At 35.4% G+C, this 22,768-nt stretch overlaps 1 pseudogene across 1 annotated transcript in view; it reads left to right on the top strand.

The window, feature by feature from the left end:
* LOC311168883 (dnaJ homolog subfamily A member 1-like) overlaps positions 1-5,001 on the top strand; it is a 40,118-nt pseudogene extending 35,117 nt beyond the window's left edge. Inside the window, exon 2 of the transcript in view lies at positions 4,080-5,001. The product of the transcript in view is annotated as a dnaJ homolog subfamily A member 1-like (transcript). The remainder of the gene's footprint in view (positions 1-4,079) is intronic.
* Positions 5,002-22,768: the final 17,767 nt, after the last annotated feature.

The raw sequence follows: 22,768 nt of genomic DNA, 5'->3' as shown, positions 1-22,768 counted from the left end.
TTACAATAGCTAAGCTTTGGAAACAACCCAAATGCCCAAAAATAGATGACTGGATCAAGAAGATGTGGTACATATATACCATGGAATATTACTCAGCATTCAAAAAAGATAAACACATGCAATTTGCAGCAACATGGATGGCGCTGGAAGGAATCATGCTCAGCGAAATAAGCCAAAAAGAAAAAGAAAAATACCGGATGGTCTCACTCATAGCAGGAATCTAGAAAACTTAAATAAGGGACCAGGAAAATGAATAACTATAAGAAAGTGAAAATCAAAATCAACAAAAAACTATGAACCAGAGACACTTTTAGGGGTTGCGGGGAGGGAGGGGAGGGATTGGGGTCAGAATGGGGGGGCTGCAATTGTATGGGGAATATAACAATAAAATTTATAAAAAAAAAAAAAAGAATGTTTGACACATCACTGGAATTCAATGAATATTTGTTAAATAAAAAATAAAACAATTTAATAAGGTGCGTTAACTTGATGACATTATTATATATAAGAAAAAGGCTTTATAGTCCATAATTTTTTTCTTGAACCTGGTTATATTCTTTCCTGCCTTCCCTCCTTCCCCTCTACCCTCCCTTTCCCTTTCCTTTTTTATATTGACAAGTAAAGTTGACTCTGTTAATTTGCAAATAATTGAATTTTTTTAAAGATTTATTTATTTAATTATACAAGCACTGGGTACAGTCAGAAGCGAGGGAGGGTGAGAGAATTCACCAGAGCCAGAGCAGGGAACAGAACAGGCAGACTGACGAAGGACACTGCTGAGGGGAGCAGCGGGCGGCAGGCGAGGTCTGCACGCCATGTGGGACCCTCGACAGCAGCTGGGGATCAAACCGGCACTGCAGAGGCTGCAGGCAGCTTTGCAGCCCAGCGCTCAACCACTGCGCCACCATGGAGGCCCCCAAATAATTGAATTTTAACACATGTATAGATTAATATACTATAATCATAGAATACAAAACAAGTCTATCACCAAAAAAAAAAAAAAAAAAACACCAAAAACCCTTCTTAGTGCTCTATTTACTGTCCCCCCAGCAACCACTGATCCATTCTCTGTGACTGTTTTACTTTTCAACATTAAACATGTTTTTATATTTTTATTTTGGAGTGATGTCAGGTCTGCAGGAAAGTTACCAAGATAGTACACTGAGTTCCCATATAAGGTTCTCTCAGCTTTCCCTAATCTTATATAACCAAGGGACATTTGTCAAAACTAAAAAATTAACACCAATACAATATTATTAAACTGCAGATTTTGTTTGGACATCATAAGTTTCTTACTAGCCTCCATTTTAATGTTCCAAGATCCAGTGTAGGTCCCCATGTTACACTGAATTGCCATGTCTCCTTAGTCTCTTCCAACATGGGAGTTTCAAGTCTTTCTTGATTTTTTTTACTACCTTCACACTTTTGATGATCACAGCTCAATTATTTTCAAGAATAGTTCTCAATTTGAGTTTGCCTGATTTTTTTGCATGATTTGACTCTGGATATGAATTTGGGGGGAGAATGCAATGAGGTAAAGTGCCTTTGTCATCACATTCATATGACTAGAGTAAATTCCCCATGACTGACCACTTGATTAGGGAGATTTGTTCCAAATTTCTACACCATCACATTACCATTTTCCCTTTTCATTCACTGAATCAGTATACTTTAAAATTATTATAACTACACTATTGTAAGCATAATTCATTGATACCCTATCAAGTGAAAAGTATCATGCAAAAGGTGCTTTGCATTTACTCCTCACCACACACATGAGACAAGTATTAACATCCTGATATTTATTTATTTATTTATTTATTTATTTATTTATTTATTTATACAAGCACTGGGTACAGTCAGAAGCGTGGGAGGGTGAGAGAATTCACCAGAGCCAGAGTGGGGAGCAGAACAGGAAGAAGGACCGAAGTACACTGCTGAGGGGAGCAGCGGGTGGCAGGAGAGGTCTGTGTGCTATGTGGGACCCTCCTCCGGCCACGGGAGCAGCTGGGGATCGAACCGGCACTGCGCTGCAGAGCTGCAGAGGCTGCGGGCAGCTTCGCAACCCAGCGCTCAACCGCTGCGCCACCGGGGAGGCCCAACATCCTGATTTTTAAAAGGAATTAAGGTTCATGGGAATTGAAATGTACTAATAAGTGGTGAACATGATTACCAAACACATACTCTTTTTACCAGAGTGCTCTCTCACCTATCCTAAAATAAATATAAATTGAAAATGAAGCAATAAATTCTTGTCACTGAAGTATGAAACTACTTATTTTACTCTTCTGTCTTAATCAAACCAACGTACTTGAAGTAATGTGTTTATTTCAGTGAGGTTGGTGCTGAACTATACAATAATTAGCAAACTCATAGAGAGAAGAGGATCTTTCTTTAGTGGGGATACCAGACAATAGATAAAAATCACCAAGAGTGGAAAGAAGAGGATCTATGGGAAAAACAAAAGAAAGTGTATGACCAGAAATGAAATTCAGAGGGTAAATACCAAAGAAGTATATGGGGAAAAAAATGGCAGAGAATTGTCAGGGGAAAAATACCGTAGGTTTCCTCTTATGATCAAGGTTAATGGGGAATGAGCGCCTACTGCAAAATCGCTCCTTGATAGTTTGAAGAATGTAACACAGAGCATAGATCATTTCAGGCACTGAGCATAGCAAATGCCTAAGAGTTATGAAGAGACTGGACATGGCTATCAACTGAAGACTTCAGAAAGATGCTGGTCCATCTCTTCACCCTATGGCTGAACCAAGCTGCTCAATTTCAGGATTTGGATATTTTCAAGAGCTGTAAGGCTTATAGACACTGAATGGTTAAAAACTCAGACATCGGCCTCATCTCCCTGGTCCTTAACTTTTCCTCCCCATAACTTACATCAGATTCTGCTGAACTTACATTCCCCTTTGTATGCAAAGTCCAATGGCTTTTCTCCTTTTGAGGAAAATTTCCAGGATTTATGGCATTATGGCTATTTCTGGATTAACTTCTTTTCGTCTCCACTAATTTATCATGTTGTCTATTTTGCATTTTTCACTTTGTGGCCTTTTTTTGTGGGAACTTGATTTTATTACGGCATTGGAGAGTACAGCATAAACATGGTAAAATATGAACACAAGACAAGTCTATTTTTTAAGCATTGGCACCTACCTTTCATTATTTTCCCAGACCTTCTCTCCACTCTCCCACCCCATGTTATTCAGTTCCATTCTTCTAGAAACATCAACAGCAAATACAGTTCTTCCACTTTCCTGGCAGAGAGTCATTTCTCTCCTATCCCAAAACACAATTTTTTAATTTCCTCCTTCCCTCACAGAAGAAGAGATAGCAGGAAAAATAAGCACAGAGGCAAGGCATTATTTAGGTTATACTTAAAATTTTGTTCTACAATCACTTCTGTTGGTTAAATTTCTGTAGTCGAGTAAAAGGATGTTTCAGTTCATATTTCTAACCCCAGGAGGGTTAGAGAATGTGGAAACAGTTAGAAATAATAAACATTTTTGTAAACTAATTTCCAGAGAAATTGAGGAATACATATCACACTGTCTTTCATGCTAGCATTTATCTCATTATATATATGTAATTTTTTTTTTTAATTTTGAAAGCTTCTATATTCCATGAGAGCAGTAACTACATGATTACACCCTGGTTAATACATTCACTAGTGCATTCCCATGAATTTATAGAGACTTATATAAGATTTTTATTGAGCACTAGTAAGTTAATGGTCTCCTATTTTCTTAAAATACTTTAACATTCACACATATGTTTTAATTATCACACTACATCTTGAATGTCCAGACTCTAATCAAATGAATCATTCAGGATGGTGTAAATTTTTGTGTGGGTAAAGGTCAAAACCTAGAACTCTAATATGTTAGCTGTTTTAAATAGGAATAATCCTTAAATACGCACATAACTCATATTCTTAAACAGAATATATTAAATATAACTGAGTGTTTCCTTATTGGCAGTGGGTCATGCTGAAAATTAAATATTTTACTTACTACCACTTATGTACATCCAACACTGTCTTATTGAGGAATATATAATTGTTCCTCAAGTTTCAATGGGATCTATGTGACAAAGGAGGAGAACAAGCCACTAAAGAAGGTAGAGCAGGTGTTGTCTTTGGCTCCCCCATGGACATGTTTGATATGATTTTTTGGAGAGGAAGGATGCAGAGAAAAAGGAGAGGTAGAAAATGTTGTGCATCAACTATCAGCAACCTTAAAAGACTTTTATAATAATGCAACAAGCAAGCTAGCTCTGCAAAAGAATGTAATTTGTGACAAATTTGAAGGTTGAGGTGGTAAGAAAGGGGCAATAGACTGTTGTCACAATCTCAAAGGGACTGGAATGCAAATAAGAATTCATCAATAGGATCTCGAATGGTTCAGCAAATTCAGTCTGTATACATGGAATGCCAGGGCCATGGGGAATAGATCATTCCTAAAGCTAGAATTAAAAGCTGCAGTGGAAGGAAGATAGTTCGAGTGAAGATTCTAGAAGTTCACATCAACAAAGGTCTGAGAAAGGGCCCGAAGATAATACTCCACTGTGAAGGAGATGAAGAACCAGGACTGGACCAGACCAGTAGATATTATCATTGTCTTAGATCAGAAGGACCGCAATATTTTTACTAAGCAAGAAGACCTTTTCATGCACATGGACATACAACTGGTTGAAGCATTGTGTGGTTTCCAAAAGCCAAAATCTATTCTTGACAACCAAATCATGGTGATTACTTGTCATCCAAATCAGACTGTCAAGCATGAAGACACCAAGTGTGTTCTAAATGAAGGTATGCTAATTTATAATAGACCATGTGAAAAGGGTTGCCTGATCACTAAATTTAAGGCAAACATTCCAGATTTTCTTTCTCCTGATAAGCTCTATTTACTGGAAAAAACCCATACCTGAGAGGAAGAAGAAAAGACTAATGAAACAGACCAGGAAGAACTGGTGGATTTTGATCCAAACTAGGGAAGGCGACACAATTACAATGGAGAAGCATATATGGAAATGACCATCCAAGGGATGGTGTTTGGTGTCAGACCTTTTCATGGAGCCAGTGACTAACACTCACTGCTGGGATTTTACATGCAGTAGTGAATGAGTGAAGGACTATAACCAGTGTGTGCACTACTTTTAATTGTTTTTGCTGAATAGTCAACTATAGCAGTGTTTTAAAGTTAAATAAAGGAAAAACTCAAATATAAAAGTTCAAAAAAATGGTATTTTCTTGTTTCAATCCTCACAAATTAAGGCAAAATAAATTAGTGTAAGCAGGTTATTTGGGAGGTGATTCTCCAAAACAACAGTGTGAAAGCAGGGAAACTAAAAGTAGTAAAGGGAGGCAGCCAACAAACAAGCAAATTACCACTGTGGACAACTGGCACTTCCGCCCTGTGGGAAATTCTAGTTGCTGACACAGACACACAACACGTTCTTTAGACTTAATTCAACCAATGGGTAAGGAAGCTGGGATATTTACACATCAGCTCCTGTCAGTCACTGGTTTCTGGCTACTTCCTCTTGGCATTAATTCTCTGGCACTTTTGATATGCGCACACCTGAGATAGGCATCTGGTATAGGCTTGAGTTAACAGAGAAATCCCTCAGGCAAAGAGAAATCTATGCTGGCAAGAGTTAGACAAGGGAGCATTAAAATGATAGGGCCCAGGGAGATTTGGGTGAGACATCTGCAGCTTCTGCTACAGGCACCTAATGGGAATTTGAGTTCCTTTGTTTATCATTGCTATATCTCTTCTCTTCCTCTGCGTTGTTAAGAGTTTCATAGACTGTCCCCTGCCTTCTGGTAGTCTCATTTTTTTTTTTTTTGCTTCTTTTTTCTAACTTTCATGAATTTTAACTGTACATTTTAAAACGTTATTATACAGGTTATAAAATGAAAATTAACATTTTTTTGTTCAATGCCTTTACAAGCTAGCCCCAGAGAAAGATCTTCAGACTCAAAAGCAAATTAGTGTTGTTTCAAAGCTACTGCTGATACTTTCTTTGTTCTGACATTTGTCACTAATAAAATGAGATTGCTGGACAGCTGTGTTATGGATGGATGAGCTATTATGAAATAAATTGATGTATGTGAATATGAATATGTCACTGACAGAGACCACCAGTGTCCATCACACATTTTAACTTCATGATATCCTCATTAAAATGATAGATTTAATAAAGTCCATGGCAATAATGGGCTTCTTTAATATTCAATGTTAAGAAATTTCATAGGAAGGCCTGATATTATCTTAAAACACCCCATGTTACAAATAATAGTAATAAGAAGAACATCATCAGTAATATTAATACTATTAATGCTGAGTGTGAGTGATTTAAAAACTGTGTGACTTCTGAATACAAAGTAACGGGTTGACCAAAGAAATTTCTTTTTCCTCCCATCAGAAATACCCTAAAATGGCAGTAAAAATGTTAAAATTCATGCACCTACATGAAAAAGAAAATGGAAAAGATGACAAAAATGAACAAGAAAGTTGAGTGAGGTTTTGAAGCAGGAAAATGAATTGAGTGGTGACATGCAGCCCTGCTGAACAGAGACACCACCCCCCCGAAGCGACTAGAAGAGGGAGTCTCCAGCAGTCTCGTGCCAAAGACCCAAGAGACTCAGAACTTGCAGGCACAGGCCCTAAGGAAGGCAGAGTGGCCAGATGCACAGTCAAAATTCATTTAATCGAGAAATTCATTTAAAGTCTGATTACACAGCACTAAACAGACATGTCCTCTCCCTCACGTTAAGAGATTTCGCCTCCTCTCCAGGTCCCTTTACACTCTACATGCACACAGCCTGTCACCACTACAACGCTAGAGAGCTAATTCCTGTATGAACTGAAATGAGCAAGAGACCCAATGTGAGCAGAAAACATAGGATACATCTACAGACAAAAGGAGGTCAACTGAGTACTAGTCCATATAACATATTCGCCAATAGACTCTCCCAGTTCTGGCACTCAAGCATATTCTCTACAAGTAGAAGCCTGGAAGTTTCTTCTCTAGAGACACTGAAAAAAATTACGAGAAACAATCTAAAGACACTAGTATGCAAGGAATCCTTCTAACTATGTAGACAAACATTCATCTACCCAATCAAAAAGCTGCTAACTACTTGAGCCTCCTGCACAGGAAGTCCTCTGGTTCATAATTGCCACACAAATAAGTTTCCAATGAGCAAATGCTCATTCTTTAGTTTCTAAGAGGAAGGAGAGCTTCAAACAAACTTGAACTGATGAAAGGGGGCAGAATAAAAAGCATAAAGTACAGGCAGAAAAATAAAGATTTGATTAATTATATTTGGTATCTAATAAAGGAAGTTAACTAATGTGTTAATATAAGAACAGCATGCTTTGGTAAAGGAAGATTTTTAAAAAAATAAAGGAATCTTTGAGGTACTAAAGAAAACGAACCTCTGAATTGAAGGGATATGCAGAATAACCCAGAAAAATGAATACAATAAGACTAAGGCACAACATTGTGAAATTTTATAACGGGGATAAAGAGAAAATTCTAAAAAGCTTCCACAGGAATGGGGGAACCCAACTAGGCTGGACATCACCTGGATTTTCAACTGGTATTTTATGCCCATCCATAGAAATCTATCAGCAATAAGGAGAGGAAGAAAAACTGACATTTTCAGACTTGTCAATATTTTTCAGACTCAATAAACACAAGCAATCATAAAAGGTTCTTCACAAAATAAAAACAAAGGAAAAACCAACAAACACATCATACTATCCAAGTAAAAGGAGATTGCCCTAGAGAAGAGCAATGGAAAACACGCAGAGTGTGTGGCGAGCACAGAGCAAGCAGTTCACAATGGAGACATAGCTGAAAATCCCAGGAAGAGATAGGAATTGAAGTTTTCTAAGTATGGAAAAATAGGTATTTTTTCCTTTAAAATTTTGATTTTCAAAATGTTTTTCCTTACATACACTGAAGTGTAATTACACTTGTTTGATAAGTAAATGGTGACAAAAAAGAAAAATTACATATACCATTGACATGTTCTTCTTGAGGGCTTCTTATTTTGGAGGCAATTGATATATTTCTTTTACCAGAAAAGATGAAAATTTAAGTTCTATGGTTCACTAAGTTAAAAAGCGTTCTAAATTTTTAACTGTACAGGCATATAAAATCCAATATCCTTATGGAGAAAGTAGAAAACCTGAAAAAAAATTATGTACAAGAAAAAAAAAATACTTGTGAAAAGTAAAGCTGGTCCAAATCCTCAGAAATTCACTGGAGTTCAGCTCTTTTAAAGGTAAAGGCTTATGCAGTTTACCTATATCTTTTGGTGCACATCCTTCTGCTAATTTAATCAATAGTTCCTTATAACCAGTATGTAAATGACACACATTTCCATCTACATAGGTACATGAAAATGACCAAAAAAAAAAAAAAAAAAAACACTCCCTGATTTATTTTCTGCTGCTTCAGTTTCTTTTACAGAATGAAGCACTAACAAATAGTGATTGATGCAAGACCAGCACTAATAAGAAGGAGCTCCTGTCAGTCCTTATTTTTCTTTATAATCTGAACTGCTGGTGCCCTGCACCATTTTTAAAGAGGGGAAAAGGATATTGCAGTTTTAGAAAAGGTGGTGTTAGATGCCTAAATAAGTCAGTAATTGTTGGGTTCAGAGACAGATGGGGTATGGGCATGGGTGGTTTGGTAGAGGCAAAAATAGATAGATAGATAGATAGATAGATAGATAGATAGATAGATAGATAGATAGATAGATAGATAGATAGACAGATAGATATAGATAGACAGACAGATACATAGATAGACATATAAATAAATAAATAAATAAATAAATAAATGAATGAATCAATGAATAAATAAAAGTAGCCCTCCCCTTTCCAGTTTCCCTGATATATTTACACAGAACACTGACAGTTCTACTACAGCCATCTGGGATGGCAGGAAATACTGGCAACAGGCAGTCAGTTCCCATTTTCCAGATGTGAGCTCCTGCCAACCAGGACTTTTCTCCTCTGAGACAGCTATCAGCCATTCTTGAGGATGTCAGGAGAATAACTGCGGAAATTTCAAACTTCAGGAACAGACAGAAAAGGGAAAACAATGAGTACATGTGAAAAGTATGATAGGCAAGAAACTGATCCTTCATTTCTAACATGGAAAGAGAATACTCATCCAAAAATACTTATGCAGTTTTGTGAATATTAAATTGTCCTCATTTGTAAGGGAAAATATTTTTATAAGCACATAGCAGAGATAGTTAAGCAAATAAAACCAGGTAAATGGGGGTAAGTTTACAATGAACTACAGGCAAAAAAGAGTTGAACAAGAGGCAGGATTTGCTTAGCAGTAACCAGTATTTGATTACTCATGCAAATTCTAAATGTAGATTTTACTTAATTTATGACACAACCATTGCAGAAGGCAAGGAGGAAATGTGTATATATATGTATGAGTGTGTGTGCACAAGTGTGCATGTGGGAGTGGCCTGAATACACTTGCAGATGTATATATAAATGGGTATTGAAAGGAAATCCCTTATCTCCCAGGACAAGGAAACCACATACAATGCTTAAAATTTATGAACTGAGCATTTTCTATGTGAGCACATTATTTCTAAATATTCAGTAAAAATCAGAAGAAAGAGAAAGCACTGCTGAAAGTCGTTTTCTCTGGGACTGAACTGAGGGATTGGAGAGAAGCAGGATAGAGGAATGCTATTTTCAGCATGAGTTTTTGATTTTTAAACTAATTGTATGTCTTACTTTGATTAAACAATTGTATAGGATTAATATGCAACTTTGGGGGGGCCTTAATTAAGACACTTATGGCTAAAAATGTTAATCATCATTTGAGCCATCAGCAAGTCACATGTTTTTGCTCTTGTGGGTTTTGACTCTACAGTAATGGCTGCTGACTGACAGGGTGGTGATGCTGAAGGCTGGGGTGGCTGTGGCAATTTCTTAAAATAAGGCAAGAATGAAGTTTGCCACACGGGCTGACTTTTACTTTATGAAAATTACTCTGCAGAATGCAATGATGTTACATATCATTTTATCCACAAAAAGAGATTCTCCCAAAATAGGAGTCAATCCTCTCAAACCCCACCATTGCTTTACAAACTAAGTTTATATAACATCCCAGGCCCTCTGTTATCATTTCAACAATGTTCACAGTGTCTTTACCAGGAATAGATTCCATCTCAAGAAACTCTTTCTATGCTCACCAATAAAAAGCAACTCCTTGTAATTTTATCATGAGATTGCAGCACCTCAGACACATCTTCTGGTTCAACTTGTAATTCTAGTTCTTGATATTTCCACCACATCTGCAGTTACTTCCTATACTGAAGTCATGAAACTCTCAAGTAATTTTATTTGTTAATTCATAGAGAACCTGAAATCCAAATCAGTGTTTAAGGCCTAAGCAGTTCTCATTACAGTTTACACAGGAGGTGAGAGAGGTGAGGAATAAAAAGAATTTTTATATACTATTTAATAAGAAAACATACACTAATTTTCAGGATTAGTAGATTTCAATAATAAGATTATTTCTCTTCCTATGTTTGCATTCTGAAATATATTTTAATATATCTCTATAAATATATGTTTAGGGGATCTCATTGTAGACAATAGTATTTCTCAAAACAGTTGCTGAAATAGGATATTCAATATGAATTATTTTAATGCTTTAAATATAAAACAAAATAGCAAAAAAGAAAACTGCTCCAGACAAAAGGAATTTGTTTTAACAATAGTTCCTATCAGAATCTGCAACATATTGACAAAACATAAAGGGTTCATTTTTTTTTTTTATCACACATCAATTTCTTCTGTATTGAAATTGAGTCCACTATAACTCAGTGTGGTTCTGGGAGGCTAGAGGCATTGAATTTTATTTAAACAAGCACATATAGACAGGATTCTATTTGTATAGATGATGAGGATTTTCTTCCCCCGCCAATTTTCATATTTATAAGGGATCTATCAATTTGTCTATCAAAGACTGTCAAAAAGCAATATATAGGCCATACATTAATTTTGGGTTGCTTCTTTTTTTTTTTTTTCAATCACAGAGAAAAGGTGGCTTCTCTTTTAAATATTTAAAGTTTTTTTAAGGATATATTTTGAATTTGGCTCTTAATTACATGCACCTAAGAGGAAAGAACTTTAAGAATAAGATAAATCATTTAAATATTCCCTCCTGGTTATATCAAGTGGATTAAATTCTTATTTTCTTAACTAAAATAGTAATTTTAGTGTAACCACATTACATAATAAAGAACAGTTATGTGGTACTTACAGTTTGCTAGTCTATTACACTGTAGTTAACTATATTCTGAATCATTAAAATCTGCATATACCTCAAACTGAACACTAGTGAAGAAGCTATTGTTCCTAGGTTTATTAAGCACTAATAAAAATTAAAAATAATAAGAATAGTAATGTCACTATATTATGAAGTGGGGGGAAGAGGAAAATTAATGTTATTGTCATTACCATGCAACAGTGAACAGACAATGATTAAACTAAATAAATCAAGTATATTATTTCAAGATACCACTGGAGGCATAAAAATCGGACATTTTAAAATTGGCTCATGTGGAAGCAGGTGCAATAGAAGAAAGAATAGTTTCTTTTTATTGCAAGCCTTTCAGTACTAATTGATTTGAGTTTTTAAAATTACCTAATTTAAACTCCCAACTTATACAGCTATTATATACATGAAATTTATTTTCCATATGCATGTATATATATATAAATGAATATATATTTTTTAAAATTAAGCACCCTATAGTTTTACAAACATGAACTACAACTTCATGAGTTTGTGGTAATAGGGGAAGTTCCTCACAAGCTGTGTGGGCCCAGATGGTGAGTTTTCAATGCATGACCAATAGCCTATCTCTAAACTTTGAATAAAATATAAGAAACTTCACACTTTTTCAGAGAGTTCTCAACAAGTTTCTCCTTTTTTTCTAGATTTTGTACTTGCTGGAAAATAAACCTCCATTTCACCAAACATAAAAGTCATTTGTTGAAGCCACAAAACAATGAAAGTGGCTTTTAGTGAAAGTATCATCTCTTGCTCAACATGAGTATGTAAAACATTGTGCTCTGAAGCAGACATTGGGTTAGTTGGCTAACTACGTAAGTGAGTCTCCCTCAATTCTGGAAGCATCATTCATAGGACGTGAACAATGTTATTTTTAGGTAGGATATGCATTATTTTATAAATGTGCCATTCTTAAAGCACTAAATATCTATTTTAAAGAAATAATTAGAATTGAAATTAGATCAAATTTTATAAGTAATGTGGCAAAAGGAGCAAAATGTTGAATTTTATAATTCATATTGAAAGAGTGGATGTCACGGCAAATTATGTAAAACATCAGATTAAAGAAAGACATCAGATCAAATCTGGCAAAGATTTGAAAAACTGGTGAACCCTACAGTCCAAGCCTCTTTCCTCAACTATATATGAATGCATTTCTTGACTCTAAAAAGAACTATAAATAACTCAGAAAAAAAAAACCTATATATAAAACAAATTGCGTAATGATTATAAGCATAAATGTACAAAAGTCTTCTTTCTGTTAAGTTAAAGGCATCACTGGAAGAGTCTAAAATTCCCTTAAGGAACTCTAGAGACAGTGTCTAACTTTCTCAGTTGTTTGGTAATCTACTGAACACATCTAAAGGGGAATCCACATGCTAATTACCAATTCCTCCGAAGTGATGGAAACTCACAGCTGATTTAAGTAATATCTGTCCTCATTCTGGTCAGAATGATCTCCCCCTGTTTTTTGTTGGCTGATTTCCTACCACCTTCTGATCTACTTTTATGTCATATGCCAATGGATGATCTTAGTAGGAAGATAGGAAAGTAAAATGGGAAGGAGATAAGACATATCTTTGCCTGAAAGGTTAACTCAAAAACATTTAATCACTGCTCAAAAGTTTTTTGTTTTCCTCTTTACCAGTTATTTCTTGTGTCCTATTATTACATTCTTCCTAGCTAAGAAATTTTCCAATCATTATTATTCTTTTTACCTATTTCAGGCCCTCTGACATTGAGACATATAAAGAAAAAGATTTATTGTCTCTTCTTTTTTTAAAAAAAATGTATCTATTATTATTGGGGTAACTAACATTGGCTTACAACACTGTGTATGATTTTGGGATATAATTTCACACCTCTTCAGATGTATGTTACCATACCACATACAAAAACAAAACATCAAATATATTCCACTTGGACCTCTCACCCCTTTTTCTTCCTACTTTATACAGTCCCCCTCTGTAGCCTCGTTTCTGGGAAAAGGTTTTTAATCCAGACAAATGCTTAGAAATCAAGAGAATGGAAGTCAAAGACATCAAGCAAGAAAATAAAAATGTAATATAACTACCCTAGAACATCTCTATTGAAATAGCTATTTTAACTCAGAATTTTTAACTTAGATGGTTCCTTTGGCAACATATTATTCCAAATATACAGGCTCTAAACTGAGCAGGAAGATGTTGTAGTTGAAGGGAAGAGCAGTAAGACAGAGTCAAATTACCTCCTATTGATTCATATCCTAAAAGATAACATGTCAAACTCCATTCTAAAGCTCCATTCTCAACAACTGCTTATCTATCACTATCATAAAATTTACTATTAATATTATAGTGCAAATAAGTTATAAATTAGAAAATTTGTTATCACATTTAGAAGTGATTTCCTAAGATAAAATCCTTACATAACAGAATGTTCCTATTATATTGTTATAGGTTTATTAGGTCATTTTTGAAAAGCTAATAAAGGGAAAAGGAGAATAAACATATTCTTATAAATCATATCTAAGAATTTTTAAGTAAAAGAACCAGAAAATGTATTTGGTCTGATACCCAAAAGGGAATGTATTCTATTCCCTTCATTAGGCTTATGAATACAGTGGTTTTATCTTAATAAATTTTTATTTGTACATATACAAATGATGCTATGTTAACATGTTACATTATACTGCTTTTAATAAGCTAAACTAGTATTTGCCATTTCTACATATCAACTCCAAATACCTACATTCTGAAAAATAAATTAATTTTTACTTAAAATTATTTCAGAAATCAACTCATAAAGACTATATTCTGTATAGTCAGAATAACTCTTTAATTTTTTTTAAGATTGATTTATTTATTTATGCAAGCACTGGGTACAGTCAGAAGCACGGGAGGGTAAGAAAATTTACCAGAGCCAGAGCAGGGAACAGAACAAGCAGACTGACGAAATACACTGCTGAGGGGAGCAGCGGGAGCGGCAGGAGAGGTCTGCATACCATGTGGGACCCTCACCGGCGGCGGCCGGGGATTGAACAGGCCCTGCAGAGGCTGCGGGCAGCTTCACAGCCCAGTGCTCAACCGCTGTGCCACCAAGGGAGGCCCTAGTCAGAATAACTCTTATAGCCAAAATTATTTTTCACTATGTGCTATGTAGAGAAAATATGTAGGATAATATATTTAATTTCAGACTCAAAAATAATGCATTAAATGTCTTCATCATATACATTGCCCATGAATATATTAATTTAGGAAATTCATAGTTGGGCTTTCTAGAGATTTATATTTTCATTTTAATTTGAGCAAGGATTTTCTGTGAAAATTATTTACCAAAACAATTATCAAATTTTGTGCATAACATTTATCAGAATTTTTATCCCAATTACAATGCTCAGAATGAAGCACCCTAATTTAGAAAAAACAAAAATAGGATTTATTTCAGTGGAATGTTATTCAAAGATTTATTTCAATTATCACAAATCTACAAACTTCCTCACTGAGTCACAAGTTCTTTCAGTGACTTTCAAAACTAATTTGTGACATCACACAGTTTTCCCCAGCAATTTTCCCAATACTTCAATTTTTGTTAACAACATTAATTTACTTAATTAGACACAGTCCATATAGCAGAAGAGGGAGGCAAAATGGGAAGAAGAAAAATGACAAGGTTTAGATCACTCAGCTTTAACTAGAATTATGCAAAAAGCATGCAAGTTTCACTTTCCAATAAATTTGGTCGAAAGTTAGTCAAAGAACAAATGAAAATAATGGAACTACTACTCCTCTCTAATCCTTTGTCTTAATACTCCTCCATTTTTTCCTGAACTGTAGTCTTAGAAATAGGGCCAGAGTAAGAATCATATGGGAATAATCTTTCATTATGAAATGTATGTGTGAATTTCTACTCATAACCTCAAGAATTCTTCTATCCATCACTCTTCTAAAAGTTCATCTTTTTCTCTTATTAAATCATTTTATATTGCTGACTTTTGCTGTTATAATCTGAAGAATGTAGAATGTCACTCTACATTCTGGCTTAGCTTTCTTCTAAAGAAGTTTTGCAGAATTTCTTATTGACTAGACAGAACATTTTTTAAAGCTCCACCTAACACCCCTTCGCCTTTGAATTAGTTACTATCCTCCATGCTCCTGACTGACCCCGTGTGTCCTTTTCTCTCAGACTGTACTTCAGGAGACTGTTAAGATCTAGTTGAGTTTTTTCTTTTGAAGTGATATAGGCTATCCTAAGCCATAGATCCTTTGTACTACAAATAGAACTGATGCACTTAATTGAAGGCTTCCTGCTGCTCTATGTAGTCAGTTACTGTGGTAGTTTGAAATTTCAGTCAGTTCTTATAACATGAAGCCAAAGGCAACTTTAATTTCCTCTGACACCCTTATGAGATTAACTTTGATAATATGTTTGGTGACACATTGAAACATGGCTTTTTCCACCTTTAACACCTATTGTATTACAACTACCCGAGTCTGGGACTTCAGATGTACATACAGAGTAGTAACACAGCGTCAGTTGAAATGCCTATCACCAAATTTTCCTACAGTGGGCAAATATATCCACATATTATAATGTATATTTTAGTATATTTCTATGTGATGACCATTGAGTTCTAACAGTTTAATTTGCAGTGTTCACAACATCCACTTTTGGGGTATTGGAAGTGGTCAATGAGAGAATTTATGCCTCAGTCTAGGAGAAAGATGTCTCAGGACAAAAGAATTCTCAGAGTATAACTTAAAAACACTGTTACATAATTCAATGTTATGTGTTAAGAAGCTCATGTAATAATCCATTATTTTATTAATATTGATTTTATTTATTTATGCATACAAGAGCTCGGGTGCAGGCCAGAGGTGCAGGGGGGTAGGGGAGAAAGGATTCACCAGAGACAGAGTGGGAAGTAGAACAGGGAGATCTATTGAAATACACTGCTGAGGGGATCAGTGGGTAAGTCAGGAGAGGTCTTCTGTGACATGTGGGTAGCTCCCTGGCTGGGGATCAAACTCCTGCTGCAATGGCTGCTGGTAGCTTCATAGTGCTGAGACTTAACCTGTTGCACCACCAGGGAAGCCCATAATAGCCCATTATATAATTTGTGAACCTGTCTCATGAAGACTGCAGGATTCCTGAGCAGAGTGTTCCTTTATGTTCTCCTTAACGGGTACCCAAAGCAATGACTTTCCTCTGGTACAGGACAACTGTTGAGCGACATGCAAACAGACAAAATGGAGAAACTGGACTTTATGTTAGAGGGACAAGGGAATATGGACTCAGAGAGGGAGGGATGGCACTTAGGATTTAAAATCAGGTGAGACAGAAGTCATATGTAGACTGAGGCTACCAGAAGGTGGGGCAGAAAATAGGTAGGTGACTCAATGGATTATGGTGGAAGATTATGGAGTGTTGGCGGTGGGTATGATGTGAGAACATACATTTGTAGAGGTGTGAACCTACATCCCTGAAAGTATAGTGTTGTAAATCAGCATTACCTCAATAAACATAATTAAAAAGAAATTACACAGAAACATTAATTCAAAAGGGCACCTGCACCCCTATGTTTATAGCAGCACTATTTATAATAGCTAAGCTATGGAAACAACCCAAATGCCAAAAAAAAAAAAAAAAAAAAAAGATGACTGGATCAAGAAGATGTGGTACATATACACAATGGAATATTACTCAAAAAAGATAAACTCATGCAATTTGCAGCTGGACGGGATTGTGCTCAGCAAAATAAGCCAGAAAGAAAAAGAAAAATACTGGATGGTCTCACTCATAGCAGGAATTTAGAAAACCTAAATAAGGGACCAGGAAAAAGACTAACTATAATAAAGTAAAAATCAAAATCAACAAGCAACTATAAACCAGAGACACACTATGGGGTGAGGAGGAGGGAGTAGGATCAAAACAAGGTGGGTGGGAATTGTATGGGGACTATAACCAAGATGAAAATGCATACATTGTGCAAAAATGAAAAATGATGTAAAAATATGTAAAATTAAAAAAATAAAATAAAAAGAAATTATATGTAGAAAGTGAAAGACAACTGTAGAAAAATAGCCCAAGAATTGGATGTTCTCAAAATGAGATGACTGAAGCCAAAGAATTCAAGCTCCAAAGAACAGGCAGTGGGCATCCTAGACTGATCTGCAAGGACAGGTAGGATGTTTATAAGAACCAATAGTTTTATATTCACAGATCTATTCTTTTTTCATAATGACAGTAATATATACTGTTTCAGAAGCCTTTCTAATTTAAATGACACTTTATATCATGTTATATAGTTACAAATGGGTGGTAGAAATATAAATCAGTACTTTAAAAAAATAATTCAGTGTTCCTAAAAACATCATTTGAGCAAAATCTATTAGAATTAACATTATTTAATATCCACATGAGTCACTGTACTAAAGACCGCAGGTCAACTAGAGAATTATAGGCTAGGGGACAGAATTAGATTTATTTTCTGAATACTCCAGCTGATTAACTCTAAATTTATATTGTATGATCACCAAAATGATAAAGAAATTTCAAGTAGAAAAGGGACCAAAGAAACAAAGTCTTTGGTATTTTTATTAGGTTTATCACATCTATCCTAAAAACCCTGTTTACCAGTTTTTCAAATTTCCCAACATGATTTGCTATATTGTTACATCTGGTCTCTGTCCAAGTCACTAAATCTATTTTCAGCTGTCAACACATTTGCTCCAAAATTAAATTACAAATGATTACTAATTTTTGCTCTGTAAGAACAAAACAATTGATAAAGCATACCATGAAGTGCAAACTTGTGGAATCAGAGATTCAATCTGATTCATTAGACTTTTCTGGTTGCGACCAATGACACATTAGAAACTTAAATGTGTGACTATCATTAAATCTTTTTTTTAAAGATTTATTTATTTATTTATTTATTTGTTTATTTGTTTGTTTATTTATTTATTTATTTATACAAGCACTGGGTACAGTCAGAAGCGCGGGACGGTGAGAGAATTCACCAGAGCCAGAGCAGGGAGCAGAGCAGGCAGAAGGACCGAAGTACACTGCTGAGTGGGGCAGCGGGCGGCAGGAGAGGTCTGCGCGCCATGTGGGATCCTCCTCCGGTGGCCCGGGAGCAGCTGGGGATTGAACCGGCGCTGCAGAGGCTGCGGGCAGCTTCGCAACCCAGTGCTCAACCGCTGCGCCACCGGAGAGGCCCCGCTATCATTAAATCTGAAAATGATTCTGCAGTTAGAAATGTATTGTATTTTAGAAAAGCAGCTAAATAGACATAATATATATTTAGAATAACATTATACTTAGAATAGTCTGTATATATACTTTTCTAACTTTATTTCACTATCATTACTCAAAAATCTTTAAAACTTCTCCATGGATACTTTGATCTAGAGGAGGTAATATTTGATTAAGCAATGTTATAATCCGTATCTACTTACAGTGATTCCTCACTAAATCTCTCTCTTCTCTCAGAGAAAGATGACTTAGGACATAAGAATTTTTGAGAGAGAGAGACAGAAAGAGACAAAAAGAGTCAGTCCTCTTCCTACCTCAAGCTGAATTTTATTTTCAACTGTATTAATAAATTTTTAAGTTTTATGTCATTAGCTTTCTATATCTTGAATCCATAACTCATAACATGCTGCAATCAGGAATTCAGCCTTTGTACAGGTTGTCTGCTTGCTGTAACTACTATATTTGCTGTAAAATACTAATAATAACAATAGTCAGACCCTCTCAACTGCTGCTCTGATGGAATGCCTCAGCTCAAATTAGGTGGCTGAAACAATTTCAGTTCCCTTAAATGAAGAAAGGCCATAGTCCACATTTGAAATTTACAATTGACTAGTAATTCTAAGTTTTAAATACCTGAAAATTCTCAAGATTATACAGTTTAAGAATAAAAAATAATGCTAACTTTCAGCCCTAAGGAAATATGGCAGTTTACCATATGTGAATTATCCTTCTCATATTCACTATATATGTAAACACACATATACATGCAGATGTGTGTGCAAACACACATGTCAAGGCCCAATTTCCACATCTTTTTCATACTTGATTACTCTGAGAACAGCTAACCTAGCCAGATGCATAAGTTTCCATAGGGTTTCTTTCCCCTCTATACGTTCTTTTTTATTTCTTTTTTTGAGGTAACATTAGTTTATAGGTTTACAACATTGTATATGACTTAGAGGTACAGGAACACCCTTAAGATGAATGTGACCACACCACACCTACCACCAAGGCACCCAGAGTCCTCCACCATAGTCTGTTGTGCCCCTCTTCACTTTCTCTCCCCCTTTCTCCTTCCCCTTCTGTTAGTCTCAATTCCACATTCAAATTTCTATGGATTGTTATTGGTTTGGTTTTATATGATCCTTTGTTTTATTTCTTTATATTCTATATATAAGTACAACCATCTGGTATTTGTCCTTCTCCTTCTGAGTTACTTTACTTAGCATAATCCCCTTCCAGTTCCATCAATTTTGTTGCAAATGGCAAGAGTATAATTATGCATGTGTGTGTGTATATATATATATATATATATATATATATATATATATATATGAAGTATCCCGTTGTGTATATATACCATGTATTCCTAATCCACTCATCTGTCCTTGGTAACTTAGGTTTCCATAACTTGGCTATTGTAGATAGTGCTGTAATGAATACAGGAGTTGGCAAGGATGTGAAGAAAAGGATCCCTCCTACACTCTTGGTGGGAAAGAGGACTAGTCCAGACTATGTGGAAAACAGTTTGGAGAGTTCTCAAAATATTAAAAATAAATCTACCATATTATAGCACTCCACTCCTAGGTATTTACCTAAAGAAATTAAAAAAAAAAAACACTAATTCAAAGGCACATATGCATTTCCCCCTCTACGAGTTAATTATTTTAGTTTTTTCTACTGTCATCCTTCCTTCTCCTTGCTCAGTGAAAATGGACCAATGTTCAATGTTCCCCAGCAGGTTCCACTGTATGTTTGTCAGTCTAGGTGGGTGGTAAGACAAGCAAAAAGAAGAAAGCACACACACACACACACACACACACATCCTCACATAAAGCAGATTTTTAAGTCCCACTAGGGCATGTGAATGAGGCTGTTTCATTCCTTCATCTCTCTTAAGCACTGAGACAATACCTGGCACCAAAGAGATACTCAAAAAATACTTATCAGATAAATAAACAGTGGCATTGACTCTACCAAGTCATGAATGTTAGAAATCTAAGAAAAAATCTTGATTTGTCACTCTACTTTTGCATTAATTCCTCAATTTATCTATTTCTAGTCCTTGGAGTGCCTTCTCATTATTCTCCCACTATTTCTATCCTTTAGTCCCTTAATCATCTGTCTCCTGCGTATTTATAGCTTCAACTCCTACCATGGCAACATTATAGATCAAGCACTTCCACCATGATCAAACACACAGAACTTCCTTTCTTTTATCTCCCTTGTAAGGTTTCCAGACCTTCCCAATCGTGTAGACGCTAGATTCAGTACCCATGGCATTCTGTTAACTTTACCTTCTTCCTCCATTCTAAATGGCATGCTTTCATAAAACACTGCATAACTCACTTTGAAGAAATGCAACAGGCCTTGATAAATGCATTTCAGTTAATGGTGTTCAGCTTTCTAAATTCAGTTTCCTTACTTAAAAAAAAATACCTACAAAGAGCTCTAGAGAAGAACCAAGGAAATATCATACATTGAAAGTTCGTAATACTTAATTGGTGCTCACAGAATGTTACTACTTTTGAAAACACATTCTTGGCCTCATTTATCTGCCTCACCTAGGAGGTTTAAATAAAAATTAGATGAGGCGAGAAAGAGAGACATGTTTAATCCATTTGTTTTTAATCTGACTGTTTCACCTTTCATTATTAGCAGGTGAACTTTATTTTACAAGGCTAAGATACCGTGGCCTGTTCGGGTATAGGCCTGGGAATACTCTGACTAGCAATGGATAATCAATTCTCAGGGTCAAGAGAAGGAATAAAAAGGTGGCAAGACAGCTGGGAGGGAGCACTGAGCAATTGTTAGGAGACTCTGGCTCGTCAGAGTTTCTCAGTCTGGAGTCTTAAACCTGGGCTCCTACATATCCCTATCACTTCTCAAAATTTCCATTCCTCTATCTAAAGATGTATTTGTTAATCAGATACTTTATGATTTAAAATCTTTTAGTGTGTGTCTTTTACTTCTGAATGGCCCTATGTGGGTTTCTTTGTGTGTGTGTGTGCTTGGAGGAGCCAACTTAGCCATTCACAGAGAGGCAATCTCTCTATAAATGAACAGATTTCCACACGTGGGCTGTAATATATGCATAACACATTTTTCTCGGTGTTAATTTTGGTCTAACATCCTCCTGATGGTCTTGATTACCTTGGAGACTTACATCCTGTCTTCTGCATATATGTACTTGTTAGTCACTTCTACTAAGTTGTCTTACCATCAGTTCTCAAGAATGATAAGAGAAGACACAATATTTCAATAACTGATTTTTCCTTTCAACAAATGTTTGTTCAACATCTTGTTTCAAGACACTTTGCTAAAGCTTAGCTGAATCTATATCTCCTGTAAATTAGAGAAATTTAGTGAAGACTTAGCTAACTTTGTACCAAAAATAACTGAAGCTAATTCAGGTTCATAAAAAAGGTTAAATAATTGAAAGTTTTTTTCTTAATATATAAGTAAAAAGTAACTATTTTAATAGGTCCCCTTTAACTTATCATTTTTCTTAAAATTGGAAATCCTAGACTATTGTTTATGATCAGTGATATTATTGATATGGACACAACTCAAATGCTGTGTGAATTACAAGTAATCGCATACAAATAAACATGGTGAGAAGGTGTGTTGATAAATGCCATTTGGGAAAGCATATTAAATATTAAAGGTAAAAGTATTAGTAATGATTGTTTAATTGGACTTTTTAGTGACTTCATCCACTTTGCTTATTTTATTCACAGCGTGCCAATGAATTGGATTATTGGGCACTGATTCCATTTAAGCAAACTGAGTTGTGAAAAATCTCAAGGCATCTGATTAAGGCAGTACCTCCCTTTGGGAATTAAAATGAAATAAGAAGTTTTTGCTCCTAAAATCTATACCTAGTAGATAGGATCCAACAGAGAATCAGCCATCCTATCTAACTTTTCCAATGCCATCTTTCAAAAAGGAAATCATATTAAATTTGTCCATTCAAAATGCAAAAAGCAAGACAATCCAAGAATGAGATTGCCAGCAGAATGTAATTTTAAAGACATGCCTTTTTTTCCATTACGAAGATATCAAACATTTTAAAAGCCTGTTCTTTCATAATTGGATTCCAGATCATTATTTTTTTGGCCAAAAAGAAAGGTTTTCTGCATTCTTAAAATAATTAGGCAAGATTTCA

This window comes from Talpa europaea (genome assembly GCF_964194135.1).
Source record: "Talpa europaea genome assembly, chromosome: 3".
Classification (NCBI taxonomy): domain Eukaryota; kingdom Metazoa; phylum Chordata; class Mammalia; order Eulipotyphla; family Talpidae; genus Talpa; species Talpa europaea.
The sequence above is the reverse complement of the archived record's forward strand: the minus strand, read 5'-3'. Positions and strand labels throughout refer to the sequence as shown.